Below are 8,048 nucleotides of genomic sequence, written 5' to 3'. Positions count from 1 at the left end.
CAAACAGAGTTTGTTACCACCAGCAACTCAAGAAACATGGAACATCATAACATATAACAACCCCAACCATTAAAACCGTTAAAGTTAACAAAATAGACAGCAATACATAAAAAGCAAATAATGCAAATGATCCCTTGCAAAGGATATCGGCACACACTAGAACTGAAGGAGCACATAAACACCAGAACTTAACGCAAGGACTAGACATAACAATGAACTAAAACGATAACGGACACACCACACACCCAGCACAGCCAAAACAAGCAAGGATGAGGGGATAACTCCGAACTTCACTACAGGACACGTATGCACAGGAGGACCACAAATAGAAAAGGACAAACAAACAACACACACACACACACAGCTGCTTTGCAGCGAACAAGACGTGAGGGGAAACCACCGCCCTCAACAGAAACACATGCACAAAGGAGGCCCCATATACAATAGGGGCCAACCAGCACAAATGGCGAGGAAAAACAAAAATATTACAATACACAAGACAACGTCGGACACCTCATACTAACAGGACAAGGACGGGAGGACTCCAACTCTAGGCTTCCTCAAAAAAAAAAAAAGCTTAACACCATATACTTCAAACAACCAGCCATTCAAAATAACAGGATAAAGGAAACACTCATAATCTTTAAAAAGTTGGGACGCAGCCCCAAACTCACAGATGAAAGACAAAACACCACCCATCAAGCAGCATATTGTCACCCAATAATGATAAATCAGGCCGATAAACGTTCCTAGAAACCCGGGGAACAGGGAAGCACAAAGAGGCGAAATTCCCTGGAGGAAAACCCACAGACCCCCTCTCAAACTAATACCGTAAATCATGGCACTCGCGACCACCGTCACCAGGCTCAACAACCCCCCTACCGAAACCCATCCACAAACGGGGGCCCGCACGCTGGTAGGAATGAGGAAGCAACGTCCACCCATCCTTGCTCCAGATCAACCACATTCTCAACCACCACACCAATGTCATCCTCCAAATGCTCATCAGGGTCTTTAAAATCACGGAAACGCATCTGATAAGCCTTCCTCCGCCTTTTCTGCTCCAGCACCAACGGAGCCATACCCGAAGCTTCTTTAACTCGTCGTGGGGAGACTCCTATTGGCATTGGAGCCCGAGACGAGGGGGGAAAACCCCACCCTTAAAGGCCTCACCGCCAGTGCATGTTCATCAGTTCAGATGGGGACGTCACCTGGGGAGGTGCTAGCATCACCACAGTCGTTGGCACACTATGCACCTCCACCAGCACATGCGGTTGCAAACAAATCCCGGGAGGCGTATCTCCAATCACACACACAATACCGGACCTTCGACCAAAGCAGCACAGAAAGCTCTCCTGGCTCCTAGCACGCATCTGGGACACAGACACAGACAGGTGCAACTTCCAGAAAACTGGGAGACGGGCTAACTTTACCAGGCAACACGTCCGCAGAATCCTCCTTGGAACTGAGGGGTGGAGAGTCACCCCTCCCTGAAGATGTTCCCATGATCAGCCGCCGCCATATGGCCCTGCTGGCCACATCTATAACAAGTACGGGGCTGACCTTTATACTGACAGCGGAGTGTAAACCCCATCATTGACAGCGAAGACAGGACACACCTCCAGGAACATCGTCAAAGTCTGGGTGCCAATTTATCCCCTGATAGTGGCCAGCAGAAATTTTATTTCCACCGAATGCTTAAGACATTACCAAACTGCCCAAACAATCGAGTCAGCAGGCCCATCAGTCATTTCAAAAGGAGCACCACACATCGCCACATATGTCAATGTCACACTCAGATTAACGACACGAACGGTACCTGCGCCATCAGGCAGAGGGAAAGACCACCATTCATACCGACCAAGGAACTCCAGGAACACATCTTGATATGCAGATTTCACCACCGCACGACAAACTTGAAGGAGCTAAACGCCCACCAAATCAGGTAACTTGACACATAGCACATCCACTAATGCAATTCCAAGCCACGTGTGGTCCACTGGAAAGGCGTATTCCAAACCAGGCGATGCAACCCTCTTCAAGGAAGACGAGGTTGACCCGATGCTAAAAACCTCCCAATCTGTGCTGGCAAGGCGCCAACCCAGGTCAGGCCCAGTCATACAACCACCACCATCTCGTCCTGTGCACCAACTGAAAATTAAACACGTCCACTCCCTCTAATGGCCAGCGGACTAATCCTTGGGTAAATACTGGATGGATACAAGGTCATTGATCTGTGGAACAGATTACTGGGTAATTAATAGATACGGGATCCCTTGATTGTTTCTATTGTAGGTAAGATATTTAAATGAATGAGTTTGGGTGGATAAAATAGCAGCTGTCATATATAAAGGCAAAAAGGCATTTTGCTCTTTCCCTAATTCTTATGTGAACTATACATCCAGATAAGAAGGACCAAAATTGTATTCATATTAAGAACTATATCCAGTTTCGAAGAAGTAAAACTGTGGTGAGAATTGTGCATTATACTAATATTAGGATTTAATAACTCATGGAGTGTTCACTAATAAGTATAAATATAATTAATAAGTTATTCAATAAATTTTGTATGAACTGAATAACTTATTAGTTATATTTATAATTATTAGTGAACACTCCAGGAGCAGTCAAATTTATATGAATGAGCCAGCAGCTGTCATGGCCAGACGAGTCACTGGTTGCTCCTAACCTCAGCAAGCTGCTAAGCCAAACAGACAGTGAGGGGGGCATACTTCATTCAACGCAACCCTGGAGGGTGGGTCAGCCGTGTCGCCTCAGCTTAGCCCTCGGGAAACATGCTGAAGGAAGTCGAGTCTACCTTCCAGAGATTGAGGACTACCTTCCTGGACGATCATGCGTTCAGCACGACCAACCTTTTGCAAACCTTCACTACAAGTACCAACACTACACCTGTACATTTTTGCTAGGAGGGTACGGATGTTCTCTTTTACTCACAGGAGGATAACATCGACCACTTTGAAACATTTCACATCCGCACCGCACTTAAAGAAGCACACATCAGCCTTATTCTCTCAGCACTTTGCTGAGAGAACTGTCTTCATCAAGAGACCCAGCAACCCAGTAAATACATAACATTATCTGACGTTTTAATTTGGCAGCAAAAAGGTGACACTGTAACTATTTATATATAGTCGTCTTTTTAACATATAAAATAAGTTGATTTCAGTTAATTAAATTGTAGAAATTTTTAGATAACCTACAAATGATGCTTTAATACGTTTCTAATTTAAATTAGAAATAAATACTTAATGTGTGTGTACTCCCTTATTTCTACTAACCTATTTCTGCCTGTAGGATCAAGCATTGACTCTTGGAACCCATGTTTCTAGCCATTGGTTGTTTGCAGCAATGACTCTGGTCCTATTTCCCTATCATATCTTGATTTAAAATTATGAATTGAGTTTGCTTCCACTACCTGCTCCTTAAGAGCATTCAATTTTTCCATGCATTGTGTGTGTGTGTGAGTGTACTCACTTATTTGTGCGTGCGTGGCTTAAACTTTGGCTCTTAGGTCCCGCCTCTCAACTGTCAGGAGTGTGTGTGTGTGTGTGTACTCACCTATTAGTGCTTGCAGGCATTGAGCTTTGGCTCTTTGGTCCTGCCTCTCAAATGTCAATCAACTGGTGTACAGATTCCAGAGCCTACTGATCTCTTTCATATCTACATTTGAAACTGTGTATGGAGTCAGCTTCCACCACATCACTGCCTAATGCATTCCATGTGTTAACTACTCTGATACTGAAAAAGTTGTTTTCTAATGTCCCTGTGGCTAATGTGGGTACTAAGTTACCACCTGTGTTCCTTTGTTCGTGTACCACCAGTGTTGAATAGTTAATCCTTGTCTACCCGGTTGATTCCCCTGAAGATTTTGTAGGTAGTGATCATGTCTCCCCTTACTCTTCTGTCTTCCAGTGTCGTAAGGTGCATTTCCCGCAGCCTTTCCTCGAAACTCATGCCTCTTAGTTTTGCGACTAGTCTACAGGCATACCTTTGAACTTTTTCCAGCTTCGTTTTGTGCTTGACAAGGTACGGGCTCCATGCTGGGGCCACATACTCCAGGATTGGTCTTACATATGTGGTATACAAGATTCTGAATGATTCCTTACACAGGTTTTTGAAGGCTGTTCTGATGTTAGCCAGCCTCGCATATGCCGCAGACGTTATTCTTTTCATGTGGGCTTCAGGAGACAGGTTTGGTGTGATATCAACTCTTAGATCTTTCTCTCTGTCCGTTTCATTAAGTACTTCATCTCCTATTCTGTATTCTGTGTCTGGCCTCCTGTTTCCACCGCTTAGTTTCATTACTTTGCATTTTCTCGGGTTGAACTTTAACAGCCATTTGTTGGACCATTCACTTAGTCTGTCTAGGTCATCTTGTAGTCTCCTACTATCATCCTCTGTTTCAATCCTCCTCATAATTTTTGCATCATCAGCAAACATTGGGAGAAACGAGTCTATACCCTCTAGGAGATCATTTACATATATCAAAAACAGTATAGGTCCAAGGACTGTCCCCTGCGGGACTCCACTAGTAACGTCTCGCCAATCTGAGATCTCACCTCACACATTGACTCGTTGTCTCCTGTTGCTTAGGTACTCCTCTCTCCAATGGAGTTCCTTCCCTTTCACTCCAGCCTTTTCATTAGCCTCTTGTGTGGTACTGTATCAAGGGCTTTCTGGCATTCCAAAATTATGCACTCTGCCCACCCTTCTCTTTCTTGCCTGATTTTTGTTGCCTGGTCGTAGAATTCAAGTAACCCTGTGAGGCAGGACTTGCCATCCCTGAAACCTTGTTGATGCTGTGTTACAAAGTTCTTTTGCTCCAGAAGTTCCACTAGCTTTCTTCGCACATTCTTTTTCATCAGCTTACATGGTATGCAGGTTAGGGACACTGGCCTGTAGTTCAGTGCCTCCTGTCTATCCATTTTCTTGCATATCGTGGCTATGTCAGCTGTTTTCCAAATTTCTGGCAGTTCCCCTGTTGCCAGTGAATTGTTATACACTAAAGAGAGTGGCAGGCACAGTTCTTCTGATCCTTCCTTTAGTATCCAAGGGGAGATTCCATCTGATCCTATAGCCTTTGTCACATCTAACTCTAGTAAACACTTTCTTACTACCCCACTGGTAATTTCAAACTCTTCCAGTGCTACCTGCTTAACTATTACCTCTCTTAACTCTGGAATTTTTCCTTGCACTAAGGTGAAGACCTCCTGGAATTTCTTATTCAGTTGCTCACACACTTCTTTGTCGTTAGTTGTGAATCCTTCTGCCCCTATCCTTAATTTCATAACCTTTTCCTTTACTGTTGTTTTTCTCCTGATGTGACTGTGTAGCAATTTAGGCTGAGTCTTTGCCCTGCTTTCGATGTCATTTTCGTATTGCCTTTCTGTCTCTCATCTCATCCTGACATATTCATTCCTGGCACTCTGGTATCTTTCTCTGCCCTCAAGTGTCCTGTTATTCCTATAGTTTCTCCACGCCCTTATACTTTGCTGCTTAGCTAGCCTACATCTCTGATAAAACTATAGGTTTCTTATTTTCATTTCACTCTTTTCCTTTTGGACTGGGACAAACTTGTTTGCTGCTTCCTTGCACTTTTGCGTGATGTAGTCCATCATGTCTTTGGCCGTCTTTCTCCTGAGCCCTGTTTCCCATGCGATATCTGTTAGAAATTTTCTTATCTCCTCATAGTTTCCCTTTCGGAATGCCAGTCTTTTCTTTTCAGTACCCATCCTCGAGTTCAATAACCCTTCTTCAATCAGGTACTCAAACGCCAGTACACTGTGGTCGCTCATTCCTACTGGGGGTCTCAAAACCTATTTCTCTTATGTCGGAGTCGTTCAGAGTGAAGACTAGGTGAGTCTCGCTGGTTCGTCATTTCTTCTCATCCTTGTGGGTTCTTTGACATGCTGGGTTAAAAAGTTTCTAGTCACCACCTCCGATAGTTTGGCTCGCCATGTATCCTCGCCTTCATGTGGTTCCTTGTTCTCTGTCATTCCTTCCATGATTGAAGTCCCTCATGATAAGCAGGTGGGCTCTATTTCTACAGGCAGCAGAGGCTGCCCTCTCAGTTATAGTGCTAACTGCAATGTTGTTGTTGTCATACTCTTGACTGGGTCTTCTGTCATTTTGTGGAGATATATTACAGCTACTACTATTCTTGGTCCTCCCATTGTCATGATGCCTGCTATGTAGTCTCTGAAACCCTCACAGCCCGGGATAGCCATCTCCTTGAAACTCCATTTCTTTTTCGTTAGTAGGGCCACTCTGCCTCCTCCCCTACCGTCCCTCTCTTTCCTTATTACTGTGAACTCCTGGGGAAACACGGCATTCGTTATCATTCCTGAGAGTTTTGTTTCAGTGAGTCCAATTACATCTGGGTTCACTTCTTGTGCTTTTTCCCTTAGTTCACTTGCCTTGCTTGTGATCCCATCTGTGTTTGAGTACATTACCCTGAAACTGAATCGCTTCTGCTTCTCCTCTGGGGGAGGGGACCTGTGGGATCTGGGGTGAGCGGGAGCTGGGAGGATCTAGTACAGGTAGACTGGTGGAGGAGGAAGGGCTTGGGGTGGGTAGAAGAGAGGGTGATGGTAGGGGGGGTGAGAGGAGGAGGGGAGGAGTAAGAGGGGGAGGGTTCAGGGGTGAGAGGAGGAGGGTTGGGGGGAGTAAGAGGGGGAGGGGGGTGAGAGGGGGAAGGGTTGGTGGGTGTGGGAGACGGGGAGGCTTTGGGGGGCATGGGGGAGAAGGGGGGGCTTGGGGGGCAGAAAAGGGGGGGAGGGCTTGGGGGGGGCGTGGGGGGAAAAGGAAAGGTGAAGTGGGTGAGGAAGAGGGGAGGGTTTAGGGGAGTGGTGGAGAGGGGAAGGCTTCGGTGGGGTGGGGAAGAGTGGGGGCTAAGGAGGGTGGGGGAGAAGGGAGGGCTTGGGGGTGGGAGAGACGGGAGGGCATGTGAGAGAAGGGAGGGCTTGGGGGATGGGGGAGAAGGGAGGTCCTGGGGGAGAGGGGTGAGTGGGAGGAGGGGGGTGGGTGAGGTGGGGGTTCTCTCGGTGGGAATTTATTGGGGGGGCTGTCAGGGGGATGGGGTAAGTAGAGTGTCTGTTGGGTAGAATGTGGGGGTGATGCTCCACTCCCTGTGGTTGTTGCACTGTTCAAGGAGGGTTCCCCTCCTTTCCCTCTGGGATTGTAGGTTTCGGGGTTGTGGTTCTCTGATTCATTTCTCTCTCCCTGCGCTCCTTCCTCGCATCTGCTGCCCGCCTTCTCTCTTCTCTTGTATTATCCCTCTGCAGGAATACTTTTTTGAACTTCTGTACATTTGCTAGACCGCTCTTCCTTGCTAACAGTTCCTCTTTCGTGTTCTCGCTCAGGAATACCACCTTTATCATTCGGTCTCTGTTCTTGTTGTACTTTCCAAGCGTGAAAACCTTTTCCACATTCTGGTCAGTTCCCTCTATCTTTACCTCTTTAAGGATCTCGGTAACTATGTTCTTTTCCTTGTCTCTCCGCTCCTTTGGGTTGGTCCCTGTTTGCTGCTTAATGCCTGCTACTACTACTGCTCTTTTTCTCTCTTTCAGCCGGCTACTACATCTAGCTGCTTCCTGAGAGGAAGCCATGGCAACTTCCCTTACTGCAGATTTAGTTTCAAGGTTCTTTTTAAGCAACTCTGCAAATGAGGGTTGTATTGTAAGATTCCTCTCAACAGGAAAATTACCATCACCCTGCTGGATGGTATGTGTCTGGTGCTAGGTAGGATTTTCTTTCAAGCTTTTTATTTCATGCTTTGCAGTGATCAGCCCATCCTGCAGGTTGGATACTGTCCCCTTCATAACCCTCAACCCTTCTCTGAATTCACCCCACTTATGTTCGATTGTATCCCTAAACCAAGATTCCTGTCCATTCCCTCCCTCCGAGCTTGTTCCTGCCATGGTTGTCCTCCTACGTTTGTCACCACGAGTTCGTGTCCCTTCCATGTTTTCCCTATGAGAGAGAGAGAGAGAGAGAGAGAGAGAGAGAGAGAGAGAGAGAGAGAGAGA

This window comes from Procambarus clarkii, chromosome 28 (genome assembly GCF_040958095.1).
Source record: "Procambarus clarkii isolate CNS0578487 chromosome 28, FALCON_Pclarkii_2.0, whole genome shotgun sequence".
In the NCBI taxonomy this organism is placed as follows: domain Eukaryota; kingdom Metazoa; phylum Arthropoda; class Malacostraca; order Decapoda; family Cambaridae; genus Procambarus; species Procambarus clarkii.
The sequence above is the reverse complement of the archived record's forward strand: the minus strand, read 5'-3'. Positions refer to the sequence as shown.